Source organism: Melospiza melodia, chromosome Z, assembly GCF_035770615.1.
Source record: "Melospiza melodia melodia isolate bMelMel2 chromosome Z, bMelMel2.pri, whole genome shotgun sequence".
NCBI classification, from domain to species: domain Eukaryota; kingdom Metazoa; phylum Chordata; class Aves; order Passeriformes; family Passerellidae; genus Melospiza; species Melospiza melodia.
Window position 1 is genome coordinate 3,228,945 of NC_086226.1, and position 22,735 is coordinate 3,251,679.

The following is a 22,735-nucleotide window of genomic DNA, read 5'->3' on the forward strand; positions in this document are numbered from 1 at the left end:
CACCTGGACTTCTTTCAGGGCATGTCAGTGTCCCAAGCACTAAGGTGCATGGAGAAAAGCTAAACTCAAGGTTTTCCAGAGTTCTTCATGCCCTCATTCCACTGTTTTGTGGAAAAGTCTTGGGCTGGATACTGCACAGACTGTGCTCTCAACCTTGAAAACTTTTAGAACATCAGAGATGGAATCCTTTGAGATGGAAACACTCCTGCTTGGTACCTTACAAAGCCTCAGTTAAAGGGAGAAGCTGTTGGATGTTCAGTTGAGGCAAAGGTTCTGTCACCCAAGCAATTCTTGTTATTAGTAATACTTGTGGGGTGTTTTTAAAGGCATTGAGGTACTTTCATGCACCCTCCCTAAAACTGCCCTGTTGCCACCCCACACACACCCCTCATGGCGAGCCAATTTCGGCCACAAAATTAGCAAAAGAATCCACAAAAAAGTGTTAAGTCCACAAAATTAGTGAAGAGAAATAAATATATTTTCTGGTACTTTAGGAGAAACAACGAGTAACACTTCTGGCAAATGGAGAAGGAAACAGGAAGGCGCTGCCAGGAGTAGATGCTGGGAGCTCAGACTGGCTCTTTCAGGAGTAGCTCGCTGCTAGATTAGCTCAGCTACACTTGACCAACTGCCATCAAGATCTGAGCACAGCCAGGGGTTTCCCAGGTCATTCTTGGCAGCGATATGCCACAGAGAGAAAAAAAAAAAATGAAAATTATCTTGCTGCCTATCACCAAATCAGAACAAGAGTGCCAGTGTACACTGCTGTAAAGCACAGCTCACCTGGAAGAAACAGATGTCCTTGTACCACTGGCTTCTTTTTGCTTTCTAAAGGTACCTTGCAGGGGCTTGAAATTCGACAAGAAGTAATAACAAGTGTCTTTGATTAGTTATAGATACACATTTTCACTGGAGTGTGGCTGTCTGTCACTTTTCTGACCTGGGCATGTAGGGCTACTAGTGGAAAGTCCTAAGTGTCCTATAGCTCCGTGAAATCACTTGGGGACCAGGTCTCAGCAGACACAAATTCAAATAAAGTTCCCACAAATAGCACAAGCTGACAGCCCAAGCATAAAGAAGAAAAAAGAAGAAAAAAACTCCCAACTTGGACTTGCCATCTGGCCTTGGGGATGGTTTCCGTAGCTCACAGGAGATAGAAAGGCACCACAAAAATATTTATGCTTGAGTTGCACATCTCCTGGCAATAGTGGGGAGACTCATTTCCCAGAGCTGATCCTCCTGTGAGATGACCTTGAGGAACTGATAGCTCCGAGGTCCCATGCACGCCTGCCCTGACTCACCCTGTGGTCAGCCAGTCCCTCCACTTCACCTCTGGGAAACAAGGATCGCACTTAGATCCCTCAAACCCATTGCAGAGCGGGTTGGTTAATGCCCTTACAAAGTGCCACACATTTTGAACCCAAACCATGTGGTAGTTGCTAATTACTAACACAATTAGTACATGAAAGCCACCCCGGTTGCAAGGAGCTGCTCCACCTAATTGACTGACTTTGCACTTTGCCTCTCCTTGCGCTCGTGGAGGTGATGGGAGTCAGAGACACCTTCCAATCAAGGAAAAGAAAAAAAAAAAAAAAAAAAAAAAAGTCTTCTTTATCTGCCGTTTTACATTGTTAATCTACGCGGAGAGGGACACAGTGTACACACTCTCCTGGGCTGCAACACAAACACAAGGTGGTAAAAGCTCGGCGGTGCAGCATTCCAGGGAGTTACCGCTCTGGTATGCACGCATGTACAATGGGCACTGTGTGCCGGCCCCCGCCCACGGGCTTTTAACCTCTCTCGCTGCTGGCTGCAGAGAGCAGGCTCTGGAGCAGCTCAGCAGGGTGAGCCCGCAGCCACCAAGGGTGCAGGAAAGGGACGGCTGGAATTGCCTTTGTGAGCCAGCCCTCCTGGGACCCTCACCTGCCCGGGAGCTTCAATGCAGCTCCTGGACAGGAAGAGTCATTCAGGGTTTGAGCCATTGGGCAATGTTTTAGGGAGCGTGAATAAAAAGCCAGGTTTCTGGTTGTGGGACCCAAACGCTGGGTCGTAATGTCCAAGTGCTCATCCCTGCTTGGCCGTGTGCCTCCAGCTCAGCATAAACAAGCAACAGATAAATAAAGCCATAGCATTGCACCCGTGTCAGATGAATTCATGCCAAATCCACCTTAAAACCCAACTTAAAAATATTGGCCTCCTGTTCTGCCAAGAGTCTGCAGATGATATCACCAGACCCACAGGTAGCAACAAATAACCCTGCACTCAAGTGCTGCACCCAGAATTAACTGGGTCATTGTTCTAGATATCTCCTTACTCTCCTTCAGGGTTAATAGTTAAATGACTTGGGTGCAGGGACATCATACTCGTCTTTCTAGTTTGGGCAGGCTACCTGTGCTTTGACTAATTAGAAACCTCACTTCAGGCCTCTGAATGTGTAACCTCTGCTGGAAGCCTCCCCTCTCCTGAGTGCCTGTGAGCAGAATCACAGAATGGTTTGTGTTGGAAGGGACTCTAAAGCTCCTATCATTTCACCCCCCTGCTGTGGGCAGGGCCACCTTCCACTATCCCAGGTTGCTCCAAGCCCCATCCAACCTGGCCTTGGACACTTCCAGGGATGGGGCAGCCATCAGCCAGGGCTTTACCACCCTCACAGCCAAGAATTTCTTCCCAACATCCAATTTAAACCAACTCTCTGTTGGTTTAAAGCCATCCCTTCTTGTCCTGTTGCTGGAAGAGCTCTATTTCTATTTTAAATACCCAGAACATGGGGTATGTCTGAACTTCTAAGTGCTGACCCAGGCTGTCGTTCCAGGCCTCCAGTGCTTACCGGCATCAAGTCCTGTTCAATAAGCAGCTACAGAGGCATTTTACCATCCAAATTAAGCTCGCTGAGGAAAGTGTTACTGCTAGCAGGCTTCCTGCAGTCAAGTTAAATTTGAGGAGGATAATTCACAGGTGAATGACAATAAATTTCACAGAAGTTGGCATTAGCTCTTAATTAGGGAGAGATTCACACTTCCTCTGATAAGTACTGAGAAATAATCAAACGCCTGCTTGCTCAGCCTTGTTACCAGTGCTCAAGTTTCTTATCAGCTCCTCTGGGCACCTCAAACACTCTTATCGAGGCAAAGACCTTCAAGTGCAAAACGCCCATTTGGGTCATACTGGATGTCTCCTATTAGGGGTTCTGAATATGCTCCCTTCTTCTGCCTCAGGCAACCTGGTGCTTGTGAGTATTCAGATGCCCCAGCTATAAGGTGATTAAAGTGAAATTTTGCAGAGAGGACAAAACCAGAGGTGAGAGCCAATGGGAGGGAGGGAAAATCCACCCGCTTGGGGTTTTGTGTGAATTGAAAGTGGACATAATACTTGGCACAGCTTTTGCCTTAAGCTTGGCCTCAGTGATCTTGGAGGTGGTTCTATGATTGTGTGATTCTAAGTGGGACAGCAACCACACATTAGGAGCAAGCAAACACTGTTTTGACACAGGCAAGCAGGGCAGGCTCAGCTGCCCAGGGTTTCTGCAGTTCCTCTGAACTGGTCAAGCACTAGGAGCACCAGCAGGGAAGTGGGAGCAATGTTAAGAGGTGCTGTCCAAATTCCTTCTACACTAATGCCACTGTAACTACTGAGACTGCTTTAATTTCATTCATAAAATCCACAGTGAATGGGTGAAAAAGAAAAAAAGTCTGTTAACAGGTTCAAGTCAGTGGAAACTAAAGCACAAGTCTGAGGCTGATGGGGGATGCAAAGGGGAGGTCACAACTTTTCAAACTCTGTGCCTATCAGGTTGCCTTTGGATTTTCCATTCTTCCATTGGACATTGCATTAAATCACTAATCTCTGCAAAATATCAGGAATCACGGAACCTTCTTTACATTCCATCCTCCTAAAACCATTCACCACAAAGCACTGGAGACTATGCAGCAATGTTTAATGATGAGATTTCACCTTTCACTCCAAAGACTCCCAGGTTGCTTCCATGGTCATGGATGACACTGTGGAAATGCAGCTGCCTCTGGGCCAGAAGCCAGTGGACAACCCATGTTGCAGCCAAGGGCAAGTTTTGGTCAGAAACCTGCTTTTATGAGCAGTGTCTGTGAAACTTCAGAATTTGTCATGGGTCTTAAAAACCCAACATCCCGGTGTGTGACCCATACTGGAGTACAAAAATGGCCCCAGCCTCTTCCTTCATTATTGTTTTGCAAAAAGAAATTGGAATTTCGTGCTTGGTTGTGGTCTCTGTCCATGCACTGCCAGATAGCCAGCAGCATGACTTTGATGCTGCTCAGGAACAGGCTTCTCATCACACTTCCGTGGAATGGGCAAGCCCACAACATGAGGCTTAAAATTTCCTTTGTGGTGACTTAAAGTCAGTTCCAGAGGATGGGAAAAATTAAATCACTGCAATTTTTTTTTTTTGAGCAAATTTGAACCAGTAGGAGTTTTTACTGGATCAGTATCATGTACCAGTACTGTATTTAATCCACAGCTCAGAGCCCTGGAGATAGATTTATGGCAACTTTGGACCACAGCCTCTTATACTTCCTGAGGGCATGATCCTCTGAGAGAACAACCCAACTTTGGCAGGGAGCTCAAATAATGACTGTGGTAGTTATTTTCTGTCCACATTATGGATCACAGAGGAAACACCCTCTCCCTGTCACCTGCCTTGTGTCCATCTAACTAAAGGTATGTAATTTATTAATAGGGTGAATTAGAAGAAATTTGATTGCTCTTCATATGGTCCCTCTGTCTCCAGCTCTGCTTTTGTTCAAATCTTCTAACTCTGCCTCTGATTTTGCATGGATTATGTGAGGAATTTCTACAAAGGGACAGGATGCAAGCTGTCCCAGAGGTGGGTTATCCACGTGGAAATAAGGAGCAAGAGTTAATGTCAGTTGCCAGAAATGTAATCTTCACTTGTTTCCATCAGATTGTGCTGAGTCCAAGAGCTACCATCCCTCTGCACCTCCTGAGCGACACTGACTGATGGCTGTGCCTCCGTGTGCCCAAGTGTGGCAGAGGGAGCCAGGAAAAGTCACACCGGAGGGGAAAAGATGTGGTAAATCAAATACCTGTCACAGCCAGATGAAGCTGCAAACATCCTGCCCAAGACAAAGAGGCAGAAATAAATGAAAATCCAAGCACACCTGTAATTACAGAGGCATGTAATTGTGCACATTACACACACACACACACACACACACACACACACACACACACACACACACACACACACACTCGTATCTGTCTTCTCAACATAGACACATTTAGAGTAGATTATGGAATCATATCTGACTCCATAATTAGGTTTGAGACTTTATAATTAGATCAGATAGTCACCTTTCTATGTAAGTAACTAGCTATCATAGAGGGCTTGCAGGAGGGCCAGCTGAATGATTAAACAACTGACACGGCCATAAATCACAAGGACAATAAAAGCAATGCTGCCCAAGGTACAGCTGTGGCCAGCGTAGCAAAGCACCCCTCTGGAGGAGCAGGAGAGGTGCCTATCACGCTGCCCAAGGGCTTTTACAAGCTCCTGCCTCAGAAATCTACCAAGGTTTTGCAAATCTACTCACTCATAACCTAAAAGCTGTGTCAGTGTTGGGAAAGGGAGTGCAGTCATCCGACCTGTGAACACCTTCTCACAGAGGCTTCTGGTCTCTAAAATGATCAAACTCCTCCCATTTGTTCTCTCCGAGGTAGACAACAAAAATTTGGTTTGTGTTGGAAGGGACCTTAACAACCGTGTTTTTCCAGCCCCCTGCCATGGGCAGGAACATTTTCCATTAGACCAGGTTGCTTCAACCTCAAGTCCAACCTGGCCTGGAACATTTCCAGGCATTTACAACTTCTCTAGGAAATCAAGGGTAGTGTTTGATCCTAATGACATCCATAGCTGGCATGTGGTTTTTGCCCATTTTCCTTGTGAACGTCAGGCCTCCAGGACACTGAAAAGCAGAAGGAGATGCCAGCTGTGCCTCAGCTCATTACAACACAAAAAAGTCAAGCTGGTAAATTTGCCTAAGACAGATCAACAACAGGTTGCTGAGCTCCCAGACCAATGATCATCACTCTCAGTGTGATGCAAGATCAGAGGTGACTCCCGGCTTGACCCAGGAGACCACCCTGAGCACTCTGCTGGATGCAGCTGAATGTGTGCCACTGCAAGGATAGAATTTATTCCATTAACAACAGCCATAAAACTCTTTGGGAAGAAGTGTCAATGTGCACAGAAGGGGACTTAAATACTTAGTATGTTCCAGCCAGCTCGTGCCAAGCACACCATCCTGGAGGTAGCAGCAGCTACTCCAGGCTACAAATGGAAAGTTTTATGGGTATTTAGGGAAAGGTTATTGGCACAGAGATCAGCCACAGAAAGGAAACCCCTGTACAATTCCATCATCTGTGTTACCAAACTTTCCTAGATTGACTCTGCTCTTGGAGAGCTGCCATCATACACAGTAGCCTCCTTCTAACACCGTCATGGCAGAGCAACAATCTCTTCTTCTCCCTCTGATCAAACATTTCCCTCTGCACCACGAAATGTGTGGAAAATTATTTCTCTGCATGAATCATTAATGAGAGTTTTGTTTTTATTTACTGCTGCTGCCACAGAACTCCTTCTTTCACCTTTTTTTTTCCCTCCCCTTCTCCATTATTTCATTTTTGCTCGCTCATGTGCCAAATAGACCAGCTTCCTCTTCCTTTGGGAAAAACAGAGAAATAAATAAAATCTAACAGCACATCTGATGGGGAATGCACCATGTCTTGGCTCAGCATCCGTTCCTCAGAGCCATAAGTGATGGCACAAGGAGGACCTAAAAGGCTTCAGTCCAGGATCTATCCCGTGCCCAGTCTGGAGTCTGTACAAACAACACATCCCATGTTATTCCATTCTGTGTGCTTCAAACCATGCTGGGAGTAAGAAAGTTTGGATTTTGTCCATCCAGGACACTGCACTGTGTGTTTCCATGCTGAGCAAGCAGTGGTGCCTTGCTTGGTCCTGTAAAATACACCAAGCGTCCCCAACACCAAGACGGGACTGTGAGAAAAAAGGGGTGTCTAAAGGGCATACAAGAATAGCAATAATTTGGGGTATCTGAAGGAAAACATTGGGAGTGCTTTGTCCTGCAGAATGCATCAGGTTTTTGGGGGAAAGAGAATGTCAGGGCCAGAAATACAAGAAATTAACTTAAAGCCTCATAGATAGAAGAAGACAAAGATGAAGAAGACGAAGGAGAAGATGAAGAAGACGAAGGAGAAGAGGAAGAGGAAGAAGAAGAAGAAGAAGAAGAAGAAGAAGAAGAAGAAGAAGAAGAAGAAGAAGAGGAAGAAGAAGAAGAAGAAGAAGAAGAAGGAGGAGGAGGAGAAGAAGAAGAAGGAGGAGAAGGAGGAGAAGAAGAAGAAGAAGGAGGAGAAGAAGAAGAAGGAGGAGAAGAAGAAGGAGGAGAAGAAGAAGAAGGAGGAGAAGAAGAAGAAGGAGGAGAAGAAGAAGAAGAAGAAGGAGAAGGAGGAGGAGAAGAAGGAGGAGAAGGAGGAGAAGAAGGAGGAGAAGAAGGAGGAGAAGGAGAAGAAGAAGGAGAAGAAGGAGAAGGAGAAGAAGGAGAAGGAGAAGAAGGAGAAGGAGAAGAAGAAGGAGAAGAAGAAGGAGAAGAAGAAGGAGAAGAAGAAGGAGAAGAAGAAGGAGAAGAAGAAGAAAAGGAAAAATCAGGAGGCAAAAGCTGCACTGGACACTGGTGGATGCAGCTGGATGCACACGGGACGAAGAGCAGCTCACAGTGCTGGGGCAGTGATATCAAGAGCCACAAAAACATTAGCTGGGAGCATGCTGATGAGAAGACCTGAGGCCAGGAATAAAGGCAAGATAACTGACAGCTGCTGTGGGCAAAGAGAAGGAACACCTTTGCCTCTAATGAGGCTGAAGAGGAAGTGGTTACAGAAGTGCTGTGTGAAGTTGAGTCAGGAGGAGATAAAAGCCTGCTTAGTATCTGCAGGCCTGAAAGGCCTCTCCAGCTCAATTACTTTACTGTGCTCTTTGCACACATCGGGCTCCCTCCAAGGCAGCACAGAGGGTCAGGAGCCCCAGATTCACCACTCAAATCCTTATTGAAGCAGGACCAGCACTTTGGATTATTGCTCCTATAGACCCATAGAATCATTCAGGTTGAAAAAGCCTTCTAAGATCATGGAGTCTAACCATTCCCCAGCACTGCCGAGGCCACCCCATGTCCCCAAGTGCCACATCCACACATTTTTTTGATCACCTCATGCATGGTGACTTTAACACTTTCCAGGGCAGCCTGTTCCGACGGCTGACCAACCCTTCAGGAAACAATTTATTCTTGTTATCTAATCTAAACCTCCCCTGGAGCAACTTGAGACCATTTCCTCTCATTCTGTCACTTGTAATACTTTTAACACTGACTCCAGGAGGATGTTAAAGGTTGGGACGGGATCAACACTTGAAGAGGAATCTAGTGTTGAGTCAGTCATGGTTACCACCTCTCTTCACCAATGAACCTTGGATTGCCATCTCTTAATCTGAATCCTTCACTTATCTCCCAGCCAAAGTTTGGTCTGTTGGCTGTGATGGGCCAAGAGAGCCCTGAACTGAGGTGTCTGTGCTGCTGCTCCCCATCTGGAGATGGCTGTGGGCTTGAATAAGTTCTCAGCTCCTACCGAGAAGCATGCCGCAGCTTATTGTTATTTTATTTTTTGCTCACACTACTTTTTTTAATCAAAGGTTTTCCTTAAGGACTTTGGGAGGTCTGTTTGCTGAGCTAAGGATGAAGAAAGTGTTCTGTCCTAAAAGCCACACCTACAAGACAGCGTGTTTTAAGAGCAGATGTCTCTTCCATGCTGGTGATAGATGTGGAGGAGCAGGACTCATGCTCCTGTGAGTACCTCCTATGACACAGAACTCTAATCTAATGTACCCAACACCTGTGAAAAAAAGCCATTTATGACTCCTATCCAATTTGGATTTGTTGGGCCAATGCGCTTCTCTTTAAGCCAACAGCCTACAAGCATACCATTAACTTCAGGATGTCTACACTCCAATCTGTCATGGCATCAGGAACCATGGCCTCCAATTTTTGTCTCACTCAAACACCTAAAGATGACAGAGGCCATCAAGAAACCTTACATCCATAAGATAGAGACTACTGTCATCTTTAAAAGCATGCAGTTAGAATAATTAAAAAGGGAAAGTGTTTCCTTTTTCCGCTCTCACTTTTTCTGAATCGATGGAAAACAAAACTGATAGCTGGAGAGGCTTATTCAACTTTTCAGGAAGAAAATTGTCACGAAACAGAGAGAAAGCATGCCATTTTTCAGCCCATTAGTTGAAGATTTATGGAAATTGCAAGGATGTGGATGTATGGGTTAATATTTTAAACTGATTTGCAACCTTAGGAACAATAGGCATGTATAGTAACACTTTGCCTAGATGCCTGCTACAGCACTTTACATGTGTACAGTCCTGTTTGAACACTTACTGAACTCCCCCAGTTAAGCTTTGTGTCTCTGATCCCTTCTGAAAAAGAACTAAGGGATTCAGCAGAGAATTATTCCCAGTATAGAATTCTATTGAATTCCCACTATAGAGCTCCATAGGAAGGCTTTAGAGAGAGAAAAAAAAAAAAGAAAAAAAAAGGGGGAAAGAAAAACTACAGGAAGTGTTTCCTTGTCTAGGAAACTAATAGGATTTCAGAGGAGTTTCAGTAGAAACCCCACCACATTCTCCAAAGCCAAGTATTTAGTGAGTCTTGAGGAGAGGTAGACATGGATCACAGCATCACTCCAGAATATGCTGGGTCTGGAAACACAGAGGGAAGTTAGGCCAGTGTCCAAGTCTTAGAAATCACATCAGTCGGACATTCAGGATATGTGGATTCATATTGAGGGAAGACGTGCCTGTAACACCTTGCAGCTTGACCTCTGGTTTGAGTATCATCATTTTCTCCCTTCCATCTTAAAACTGGCTTCTCCATCTGGTAAAATGCCCGGGCAAAAAGAGGATGATTCATTGTATACATATATATCTCAGTTTTAAAGGTTAAGGCTAACAAAAATTTCAAAGTAACTTAAAACCTCAGGCTTCCAATCTTTAACCCATCTCTAATTTTGAGGTGTTTGAGTGAGTCCTGGGTTACCCCATGCTTGCCTACCACACATTCTTCTGGAAAGATTTCCCAAGCACTGTTACTAGTTATGCCATACTACAGTAGAGGAAACTTTGCTGTCATTGCTGCCATCCTCACAGAGCTCTTGTCTGCCCAGGATTGCACAGCAGCCCTCGCTGAGCCGGGAATACACTCTTTTCAGAAGATGAGTAAGTGGCCCCACGACAGTATTTAGCCACAATGCCATCTCCTCCCAATGTACTGCAGAGCCAAGCCTTGGGCCACCTCGTGCTCTGGTGCTCACCAGGGCAGGTCAGAGCCTTGTCACCACCTTGTGACCTCAGGGTTGTGTGGAAATTGGCCTCCTCTTGCACGGCTTTTCCACTCATTCAAAAGGGCACATCACACTCAGCAGCCCTGCACAGGAAAGGTAACTCATCCTCACCACCTGCACAACTCCTGTATTCCCTGAAAAACCCCTGTGCTGGATGGACAAGGACACGAGCCCCACCAGAGTGCCTGCTCATGAGCAGGAGCAAACCTGACCCAGGGGTGTGTGAGCAGCACCAAGGTCTGTATTCCCAGAGTATTTCCCTGGACACCTTCCTCTTTGGTCACCTGCTCTTCAAAGTTTCTGCTTGGTCTTTTGAAGAGACACAAAAGACAACAAAACCCTAAATGAAGTAATGTCAGAAGGTTTCTTGTCATACCCAGTCATCTCGAACCTTACTGAAAAGTTCATCATTGCATTTGGACAATTTGTCCTCCAAAGTAAACCCAGCTCCAAAAGAACAAAATAGCTCCTAACCCTGCTCTCTCTCAAGAGCCGATAAATAGAAATTGGGTGCTTCCTTCACTCATTTTCTCAGCTCTGAAAGATTCTCTGACTGCTTTTATTCAATTTAAGAAATTTTTTTGTCTTCCTTTATTCCCTCAGCTGTTCATTCCCTAAACTCTGTACTCTCTACAACCAGTCAAATGTGAATTCAGAGTCCAGCTGCTTGTTGCAGAGCTGTGCTTGGTCCCAGCACCCAGCAGACCTCTAAACAGGTCCAAAAATCCAAATGAACTTCACTTCAGGTGAAACCTTCTCACTGGGAGGAGAAAGAAACAGTCTCCAGGTGTTGCTAACCACATACACTTGCAAACTCATTTAATGTCTATATCAGAAGGAAAGAGAAGTCCCAATATCCAATGTTTGCAAATCGCTTTCAGATCTGACAGTCCCCCCAGGCTCAAACACTGAGTTGAGGGGTCTTGAAGTTCAGCTTTAATCAAGGTGACGATTTCCTAAAAGTGTAAGTCATTTTATTTCCTCAGCAAGAATAACGGGAAAGAGAGCCTTTTTCTATCAAGCTGGAAAGAAAGTAATGAGAACAGAACCTACAACAGCAGCAAAACCAGTCCCAGTAGAAACCACAAGCCCTGCAGCAAAACACTGGGAACCTTCTCCACTAAGGTTCTCCCACAGAGTCTCACCTTCCTCTCTTTGCACTAGCTCTAAACTTTGTGTTTATGCTGCCCTAAGGTTTCCTGGACTTCCCAGCAATGAGGCTAGACCTTACCATGGATTTCCTCTGTCTACTTATTATTTTATAGGTCACCTATATTAGAAAAATATTCCTCCCTGTTAGGGTGGTGAGGCCCTGGCACAGGTTTCCCAGAGCAGCTGTGGCTGCCCCTGAATCCCTGGGGGAGTTCAAGGCAAACTGGACAGGGCTTGGAGCAGCCTGGGATAATGGAAGATGTCCGTGCCCACGGTAAGGGGAGGAATGAGATGATGCTTAAACTCCCTTCCAACACAAATCTCTGATTCTGAGATTTTTACACACAGATTTGCTGCCCTCATCACCTGAAGCACGCTTAAACACAGCACTTAAAAATCTGAAACCCTGCATGCCTGCATGCTGTGGCGGGCAAAATGCATGTTCTGAGCATGGCTTAAAATCTGTCCCCCCCATGCTTCATGGAGAGCATTTTGGCAGTCATTAATCCTGCCTTTCAGCACTGCCACAGGCCCACAGATCACAGATACTCCAGAGATGGGTGGTTGATGGGGAGCAAGGAAAACCGCCCAGGCATATGGTTAAACAAATCAGTCATCAGTTCACTGGGACATCTTTCATTTCCATCACAGCAATCTGTTGGATCCCAGAACTGTTTTTACGTGGTTCATTAGACAATAGCCTTTCTTGCTACTAGTTAGGTCAAGAGTCAAAATTGCTGTGTAATTGCAAGTCTCAGGGCACAAGGCAAGAGTTTTCAGTCCTGGAGGGTGTTGTCCAAAGAGGAAAGAAAACAGAAGGGAAAGATTATGTGTGAGAAATTGAGCCCTACTGAGAGGGAAAAAAAGTCACTGAAACTGGGATTAGGCAAATCTGGTAATGGAAAACAAGAGTCCTGTTGGCAAATTGGCACTTGCACCTAAGGGATGTGTGTGGTAGGGAAAAGGAGCTCAAAGGATGGGTCAAAAAAGAGCAGAAGAGGAGATTAAGCAGCATCTGAAGCAAAAAAAAAATTATGGTTGCACCTTTCTGAGCATTTAACTCCTAGAGTTAATTAAGCACACAGCAATAGCAGTTGTTAAACAAGAACAGTTCCCAACTTAATCAAAGTACAATATTATTGAAAACAATACAGAGCAACCTCAGCAGAGAAACCAGTGTATATCAAATCAAGCTAAATAGCTCAGTTATGATCATTATTAATAATAAATCATGGCCACTGTTTCTTTTGTTTGCCAACAACCAACATAGTTTATGGCTCTGCACAAACCTAACACACCATTTTATAGCATTTCAAAAAGTGCGTCCTCCTAAAATGATAATGTGTTAATAATCTATGCTGGGCTTTTTGGCAGGAATCAAAAAGCTCAAACGACTTGAAATAACATCAGCTAAAAATTATTTATTCCCCATCCCTAGTTGCAGAGAAAACAGAGGTTTTCTTGGCTCAGTTACTTCTCAATAGACTTCTGGTTTCAATTAAAACTTTGAGTCTGAGAAGTTTAAAAAAAAAAAAAAAGTTGAAGCCAATAAGAGATGGAAGAGAAGTCTCCATTCACTGAGTGTTTCTGCCTTTGTTTTTTTCCCTATTTTTACATAACCCTTCTGAGCTAAGATCACAGATTAAAGTACAAGTCCATTGTGTGGATGGGCTTTTTTTTTTTTTTTTTCGCCTTTCAGCTAAAAAACAAATGGAGATGGAAAAAAGTTTCTCCTTTGAGTGGAAGGAGCTTCTGATGAGGGTGTAATCTCAGCAAAGGCTGAGGAAGTGCAGAAAGCTGTGCGTGAAACAGACACTTGCACATTTTCCCATGAACGTGTCCAGTCCCTGGAAGGGTTTGGAGCCAGGCTGGATGGGGCTTGGACCAGCCTGGTCTAAGGGAAGGTGTCCCTGCCCTGGGGGAAAATGGGGCTGGAACGAGATGAGCTTTAACATCCGTTCCAACCAAAACATTCTATGATTCTGTGATTCCCTGATAAGAACATTTTTTTTTTTTTGCTGTCCACAACACAGGCTCCACTTGTTTCCTCAGGTTCATACTGTCCCTACCTGTCTTCAGACACCTGATAACACCATTTCTGCAGCTTGCACCGAGTCCATCCTGCATGCAGGGGCTCCCAAACCACCGATCCTTCCCATTTGGGCCCGCAATATTCCACCCAGGACTGGCTTTGCCAGCAGCCCTCTCCTCCTGGAACAATTCCACCCACGCCAGGAGGCTCAGATGCTCTCCCCGACAGCGGAGCACTGGCCAGCTCTGCCCTCTCCTCTGCATCCCTTCCCGTGTGTGTGTGTGTGAGACAGACGGACACAGAAGGACACACGGAGGGTCCCCCGCACCCCAGAGCGGGGCCGGTGCCTAATGAAACACCTCTGCACGCCGCGGGAGCAGCCTGCCAGGCTCTCCATCCTCGCTCTCCTCCCAGAGCCCGGCTGGGTGAGCCCGGCTCCCGGCAGCCGCGGGGACACCGCCACCCCACGGCACCGGAACGGGTGGGCGCTCCCCTCGCATCCCCCGTGCGCATCCCCAGGGCACCGAACCCCTCTCATCTCCCCACCGAGGCCAGGGCAGCTGCCCGCCGGGGGTGTCCCAGCCGGGTGTGCCCCGTGTCCCCCCCGCCCGCCCGGCTTGGGCTCCCGGCGGCCAAGTGCCTTTCGAGCATCAGGCGTCGGGCCCGGGATTATCGGGGCCGTTTATTTGAAGCGGAAACGAATCGGAAATCCTTCTCTCAACTGCCTTTTGGAGACATAAATACAGCAGGCGGGCGGGCGGGCGGGCAGGGGCAGCGCGGGGAGCGCCGTGCCCGCCGGGGCGCTGCGATGTTGGGATGCGAACACACGGGCGCACACACACTCACTCACTCACACCGACACACGGGGTGCGCCCGGGGCTTCGACAGGGGACCCGAATTCCCCTTGCCCTGCGGGGGAACCCGGCCAGGAAGGGGTGTGAGTGCGAGTGTGAGTGCGAGTGTGAGTGTGAGGGTGAGTGCGAGTGTGCGAGTGCCCGCGCCGGGCAGAGCCTTGCGCCAGGGCTGGGGCTGACAAAAGCCGCCCGAGGCTGCGGCTGCGGGTCAGCCCCTGCTCCCGGAGCAGCAGCCCGGTGCCCCGGCCGGTGCTCAGCCTGCCCACGGCCCGACTCCGCTCCCGCCCCCGGCGGGTCCCGAGGGCGGCGATCCCCGCCGTATCAAGAACCATTACCCAGCGCCGAGCGTGGCGGCGGGGCGGGATGGGGGGTGTCCCGCCTGGCTAATGACTGCCCCCCGCGCCGTCCTCCTGCCGCTCCGTTGTTCCCCAAACCCGCGGCTTTTCGGGTGGCCGCGCGTCCTTTTCAATGTCAAAACACGGCGGGGCCACCCCGGGGCAGCGGCGCCCCCCGGTTCGGCCGCGGAGCCCCGCGCACACACACAGCGCTCACACTCACGCTCACTCACACTCGCACACACGCACAAATCCCCGTAAGGTTACAGCGCTGCTCTCTAGCTCCACTTAACCTGCAATTTACGGAGCGGGGGGGGGGGTCGTGTCCCTCTCCCTCCCCAATTTCCACATAGCTGCCACCTACGCGTACAAACACATGTGGGCTCCCCAAAGCGGGGGCCGGGAGAGGGGGGTATATGGCGGGGGTGTGGGGTGGTGGTGGTGGTGGTTGGGGAATAAATACATGATTCAAACTCCTGGAGAAAAAAATTCCAGCCCTTTCCCGGTCTCGGAGGCAGCACCGGTGCCCCCCGCCCCACGAGAGCCACACACAGACACGCACACATGCTCCCAAGGAGGCACAAAGCGTGGGGAGGGAAGGGGTCGGAGGGGATGGGGAGGACGACTCGCATGCAGTGCACAGAGGAGAAATGTTCCCCCCTCCCCCCCAAAAAAAAAAAAAAAAAAAAAAAAAAAAAAAAAAATAAAGCCCCTTTTCCGCGCCATTGCAAAGTCGCAACAGAGAAGAGGGGAAAAAAAAAAAAAAGAAAAAAAAAAAAGGGACGACATTAACTTTTGCATGCAGGAGGGGGAAAAATTAAAAAAAAAAAAAAAAAGAAAAAAGAAAAAAAAGGGGGTGAAGGAACAGGAGAGAAGCGTACTATCCTCCCGCAATTCCGATCATCAAGGCAGACCTTTCCTCGATGCCTCAGAATTTTCCTTCTTTTTTTTTTTTTTTTTTTTTTTCCCCCCCCCCGCATTTACTAACCCATATCCCCAAAACGGCAGCGGGGGTCTTCTTAGCAGCTTCCTCCTCTTCTTCTTCTTCTTCTTTCTTCTTCTTTCTTCCTCCTCCTCCACCTCCTCCTCCTCCTCCTCCTCGTCGTCGTCGGATTTCCCCCCTTCTTCTTGTCTGTTCTGTTTTAGATCCCGGTTTCAATCCCTCGCCACAGCCCCCAAAGGTGCTTTTGCTTGTGTTGCGGCAAACCCATGGCGGTGTTCATCTGTCAGATGGGGATGAGGGGAGCGCCCGGCCGCGCCGCGCCGCGCACGCAGAGCGCACAGGGAGGAGCGCGGCGGGAGGAGGAGGAGGAGGAGGAGGAGGAGGAGGAGGAGGAAGGCACCGCGGGGAGAGAGAGAGAGAGATGGACGGACACACAGACGGAGAGACAGCCCGGGAGATGAGACACAGATAGATACGGAGGGGATAAATAGAGCGAGATAGAGCGAGGGAAAAAAAAAAAAAAAAAAAAAAACAAAAAAACAAAAAAAACCAACCAAAAAAAAAAAAAAAAAAAAAAGGGGAAAATGGCGTCTTGGAAAGCCGGAATCCCGGAGTAAATCAAATTAACACGCAACACCCAGAGCAGTCCCGGCTAATTTTAGCAGGATCCAAAATAAAATGGAAAGGAAAAAAAAAAGGGGGTGAGTAGGAGGAGAAGGGGGGGACGGGGGGGCGGGGGGTGAAAGAAAGGAGGAGGGGGTAAGAAGGAAAAAAAAAAAGAGAGACCGAAAAAAAAAAAAAGGAGCCCCTCAATGCACTGGATAAAATCCTGGATTTGAAATCGATGGAGCTGGTCTCCAACTCTCTCGCTTTTTTCTTTTCTTTTTCTTCTTTTAAAAAAAATTTTTTGGAGTGGGGGGGCTCTTTTGCTCTCTACTTGCTGTGGTTGGTTGGTTGGTTGGGAGCCTTTTTGCAGGGGGGGGCGAGGTTGCGGGGAAGCGTTTTCGGTTTTGCTTTTCCCGGCGAGGAGTTTCAAAAATATTAAAAAAAAAAAAAAAACAAAAAAAGAAAAGAAAAAAAAAAAAAAAAAAAAGAAGAAGAAGAAAAAGAAAAAGAAAAAAAAAAAAAAAAAAAAAAGAAGAATAAAGGAAAGGAAAAGAGCAAAGCCCCGCCAGGAGAAAAGGGCTGCTCGGCGGCGGCGAGGGAGCTTCTTGCCGTTCTCCGCGCTCGGGCTGGGCTGGGAGCGGGGCCGGGGCTCCGGCGGGGCTGCGCCGCCCGCCCCGCTCCGCTCCCCCCGCGCTCGGAGGCGGAGGGAACCCCCCTGCCCCGGTGCGGCCGGAGCGCCGCTCGCAGCCTCCTCAGCCGGCGCGCCCGCACACCCGCATCCCCTTCCCCCGAGACAGGGCGGGCGCCTGCGGGCGCTGTTTGCTCCCCCGAGGGATTTTTCCCTTTCTCTGTCTTTTATTTGGTCTTTTCGGTCTGGTTCTCTCCTGCCTCTCGCTCTCCCTCCCTGCGAGGGGCGGCGATTTGGTTAAGCAGATCTGGGGGGCTGATGTCTCTCTCTTCCCTCCGCTTGCATCGCTCGCTCCCGGAGTCCTGCGGCACCGGGGGCGAAGTGTGCGGGATAAATGGGAATGATCAGGCGCAAACACACACGCACACACACACACGCACACGCTCTCACACTCACACTCGCACACTCACACGCAGACACGCTCTCGGTGTGGCTGCAATGCTCGGCTCCGGGTTAATGTACTCAACAGTGCCACTACCTGACACAACTGCAGCACTGATGGGGGCAGGGGAGGGAAGGCAGAGGAGGTGAGATTCAGGGCAGGGCTATTTATCCCATTTATCCCACCCCGGGCTCAGCCTCTCCCACGCCCTCCCAGCCAGCCCCCCGTGTGCTTTTCGCGGCGGGTTCTTGACCCGGGTGAGGCATTTTTGGGGTACAGCGGCTGCTGCTGCTCGGGCCGCGCTGAGAATTCCCTCTCTGGGGCTGGGGGAGATAAGCAAGGACCCCCGACCCCTGATTGAAGGACTAAATCCACAACCCCCAACCCCAGCACCTTTCATAACGGACCAGCAGCAGTGTACAAAACACAACACAAACCCAGCTGCAGGCTGGTGGAGCGGGGCAAAATCCGAATTGTTGGGCTGTTCCTTTCCAACCCTCGCTCTGCCTGCAGTCTGGACGATGCTGCCTTTTGGTCTGTCAGCTGGGCAAACCTTTGCTCACGGGAATAAATTTCTGGTTTTCCTGAAACCTCAGAGAGGATGAGGAGGAACCCCTGGAGGAAGGAAGACCTGTGGAATGGAGCTGTGGAGCTGTGCTTAGAGATGAAGACGGCATTCCAGGGGCAGGAGGGGGAATGTAGGGAGTACCCCGCTGTGCTCCTCGATCCCTTGCAAAGGTGGTGCCACAGGGCTCCCTGTCCCGGAGTGCTGCAGGAGGCTCAAGGAACACCAAGTCTCTCCTCTTTGCTCTGGGACAGAAAGTGGCTTCAGGCCATCGTCCCGAGTGACCTGAATTCAGTGTGCAGCTGATGCAAGGGTTGGATTTATGCGCACGTGTCCTACATGGTGACCATTCTAAGGACCATCCCTTTGAGTGGTCACCATGTGGGACACGTGTGCACAAATCACCGGCCATGGAGGCTTATTCACGTGCCATTATCCCTTACATCATAGAATCATTGAATTATTTGGTTTGGCAGGGATCTTAAAGACCTTGTCCCACCCCCTGCCGTTGGTAGGGACACCTTCCACTATCCCAGGCTTCCCCAAACTCCCATCCCACCTGGACTTGGGCACGTCCAGGGATGGGGCAGCCACAGATTCTCTGGGCACCCTGTGCTAGGGCATCACCACCCTCGCAGCAAAGAATTTCTTCCTAACATTCAATCTAAACCTGCCCTCTTTCAGTCTGAAGCCATTCCCCACTCCAGGCCCGTGTAAAAGTTCTTCTCCAGCTCTCTTGGAGCACCTTTAGGCTCTGGCAGGGGCTCCCTTAGAAAAGCTTTCTCTCCTCCAGTCTGGAAAGCTGCAGCTCTCTCAGCCTGTCCCTTCAGGAGAAGCAGCAGACACACAACCCAGGTCGCACTCTAACCCCAAATGGGAGGAGGAGATTTGTGGGCCCACGAGATGCCAGCACAGCCCTCCCAAAAACCCTCAGCAAACTCCGCTGCTTGGGTGAGTGTGTGCCCTCAGCCCCACTGTGCTCCTGGGGGAAAATTCCTGGGTAAAAGCCACACCAAAAGCACTGCTTCCCTTTGGATATCCCCGTGGGACTGACATCCACCAGATACCTGCAAACCCCAAACACCTGAGCTCAGGTGCAGCAGCCTGTCCTTCACCGATGGGCTTTTCCTCATGCTTCTCTCCAACAGGAGAGAACAAATAAAACAGTAAAACGCACAAGAAGCCTCCCAAATGACGAGCAGCAGATCAAGCCCCATCTCCATCCCAAACAAACACGGGACTCGCAAACCCCGGGATCGGAAATGTCACTCCGAGCACGCCGACGTTTCTGACTGAAACCAAACAGGGATTGTCATTTCCAATCCGCTCTTTGACATGGAAGGGAGGCTTGTTTGTTTGAATTAAATCACCCAACTGGAGCTGTGTTTTGTCATTTTGTATCTAAACAAAAGGGAAAAAGAAACAGTTTCAACATTTCTTGGCAGAGCTGGCGCTGACATTTCCCCGCGAAGAATTCTGGTTTTGAAATGAAAACTCTTGGCAGGTGAACTCTGTATCAAAGAGCTCCGCTGACCATCATCTTCCTCCTCGGAATAAGCTCACAAATGGCTGTGAAATAATTGGCGTGAATAAATTAACGCAGAAAACCAAATTATGGAATCAAATACTCCCGCAAAAAAAAGAGAAAAAAAAAGGAAATAAAAATCACGTTTGCTTCCCCCTTGCTAGAAAATAATATTTTGATTATATCCAGTAAATTTAGGATAAAAAGTGTTTTCTAAGCCTTTTCTCTTTTTAATTTGTGTTTATTTACTTCTGGAGAGGATACATATACATAAACAAATGTATTTAAGCAGCCCCACAAAAAATAATTTCAAAGTGAGTTCAATTTAGAAAGCAATAGAGAATGGCTTATTTAATGCTCACTTTGAAAACATGGCAGGATTTGAAGAAACAAAAATAAAAAAGACTCAGACCTAGCAAAGGAAATTTGTGATTCACCCAAAGTTATTTTTAGGCCTGTCATATGTATAACTGAAAGAAAAAAATAAAAAAAATCCCACCTGGTTACTTTTACTTGTAGAGATCAAACTCTGTCAGGATAAATTTCATAAACAGAAAAAGACCCATCCCTCTGAGTGGTCACCATGCAGGACACGTGTGCATAAATCACCCTGGATCAGCGCTGACATCAAAGCTTTTCTGACCTGTGGTTTTGTCTTCTAGTTCTAGAAAAGTTTCCCTCTTTTAAACAACCTCCTCCCTCTGTCTCTGCTGTGTGTCAAGGAGTTCAATCTGAGTGGATAATCTCAAAGAGGAAGCTCTCTCCTCTTTGTTCTTTCCACTTAAAAAAAAAAAAATATAAAATAAAATATGATGGCATTCATAAAGTTGGTTTGGTTCTGCAGCAGACCTGGGATGAGTTTCCTATTTGTGAATAACAGTCTACACATAACCTTGACTGCATGAGACAGATGTGTTGTAATGAAGGACATGAGCCTGTTGTTTTTATATAAATAGCATATTAAGTTAAATATCTATATAACTCTCTCAAAGTTCAAGGTATGAATTAAAATCATGCAGAATTATTGGGTGATTTGTAAGTCAATGTAAAAGATACAAAAAAAAATCTTGAGAGGCCTGCAGTAAGACAGTGGTAACTTTATAGGATACAAAAATACAATCAGTTCATTAAAAGTATATATTTACTATTAAAATTGCTTAAAACAGATAGTTTCCTTGTGTGCTCTGTCTCATCAGACATCTAGCACATTTCTGAGATTTATGTAGAAGACTATCTATCTATCTAATCTATCTATCTATCTATCTATCTATCTATCTATCTATCTATCTATCTATCTTTCTATCTTTCTATCTCTCTCTCTATCATCTTATGATCATTTATCTATTTATATGTACAAACAAATTTCAGATACACAGTTTCCAACTCCTTGTATCCCACCATAATCAAATTTCAAGACAAGTGTAAACAGGGGGGAAATGCGAACATACTTCAATACTCTCTTTTTCTTTCCCATCAGAAAACGGTAATTCAACTGTTTGGACAAATTAGAAATAACAGTGATTTTTAATGTTACCCTTTTATTTTATAAATCTTTCAGACATCTGGTATCAAGTTTCAACATTGTTGTGTGAACAATGACAGGCAAGAATCAAAATTCAGGGCCAAGGGGTTGGAAACCAAGTGCCAAACTAATTTTGGAAGACATAACTCCCCTATTCTGGTTGATTCTCCATGTTTTTAGGACATTCGAACCCACAGCATTCCCACCCCAAACCATTTCCCTTGCACATTATTTTGATAGCTCAGAACTGACACCCTTGTCTCAGCATCCTCATGATGCTGACAAAGGCTGTGTCGTGTTGGTCACTGCCCAAAAACAAGAGGATTTTGTCTCCAGTTCCTCAGCCAGGACAAATAGGAGAAAACTTTGGTAGCTTAACAGCCAGGGAGATCATGACATGGGGGTCTCAGGCTCAAACTCAGGCTTTTCTTATCTGTCTGATCTTTCCACATCCCTCTTTACCCCCGTGGAGGTGGTGTCTGAGCAATTCCGCGCACACAAAAGTTGCAGTGCTCAGCGATGCAGCCCTTGCTGGCACCCCAGCAGAGCACCAGGCCCTGCCCTTTGCTCAGACACTCCTGTCCTTTGGAAACCCTCTGAATATTTGCTCTTTCAACAACCGCCAGCTTGCCACTGCTTTTATTGTGTGTTGATGTTTCTCAGTCTTCCCCGAGCAAATGAGTGACTCTGATCTCGTAAGCGCGTTCAGTTCTTTCCCTCATTAAAAAAAAAAATCTTCAAAGAAACTAATTGCTAGCAAGCATCAAAACCCATCCTGGATTCTCATGTGCACCTTTGCCTTAGGATGGTGTGGATTTCCATCACATCACAGTTTTCACACAGGTTGCAATTTTGCATCTATATGTACATGTAGCCTTCAATGTGTGTACTTACATATATCGAAGGTGTATAAACTATCACAGGAGCAGGAACGTGAATAAGAAGCACAAAACCTCAGCAGAAATGTGGCATCAGTCAATGAAGCACAAGACAGGCAGGAGGCAACTGAAAGCTGTGTAATTTAGGACAGGGAGTGAATGGAATTACTGGATCTGTTTGGGAATTTTGGCTATAAAGAATGGCTTAATCTAGTTGGGGAAGCCATAAAAGGAATTGATAACCAGAAGTTGAATTCAGAGAAAATATCACATTGAAATGAAGACGTGCAAGGTTCATAGCAATTAATCACTTCAGAAGCTTAATGGGAGGGTGGGTAAAAATCACCATCTCATGACATTTTCAGCTTGGAGAGTGGATGGCTTCCCAGAAGATATGTTTTAGCCAAGCAAAAGTAATTGGGTTCAGGACAGGAGCAGACATGAAATGAGTTAAGAACTGCCTAACTGACAGATCTCTGAAAGCAATTGTCAATGCAGAATTATGGCCAAAGAAGAGTGTTACTGGGGTTTCCTCCTATGCTATTCATCAGTGATCTGGAAGTAAATATAAAATTGCTCCTGATGACATTTTAGATGACATTATGGTCACTGAAATAGCAAAGAATGAGAGTCCATGGCCTGATGTAGCAAACACTGCCTGGCTTGGGCAAACAAATGTGTTTTATTGTACTAAGATGCCTCTTACAAACCCCGAACAAAACCCTGGACAAGCCTGGCACTGCCAGCTCAGAGTTGGAACCTCAAATCTGAAAGTGCTGGTGTGAG

The 22,735-nt window shown here is 47.1% G+C and overlaps 1 protein-coding gene across 3 annotated transcripts in view; it reads right to left on the reverse strand.

Moving 5' to 3' along the window:
* The window catches only part of SETBP1 (SET binding protein 1), a 271,338-nt gene extending 255,060 nt beyond the window's left edge, over window positions 1-16,278 (reverse strand). For 2 of the 3 annotated variants that reach the window (XM_063181025.1, XM_063181022.1), the window contains exon 1: window positions 15,829-16,278. The gene's annotated coding sequence lies outside the window, so the exon portion shown is untranslated. Of the gene's footprint in view, window positions 1-1,451; window positions 1,563-15,828 lie in introns of all 3 variants that reach the window. The other variant, XM_063181024.1, reaches the window with a different exon arrangement.
* Window positions 16,279-22,735: the final 6,457 nt, after the last annotated feature.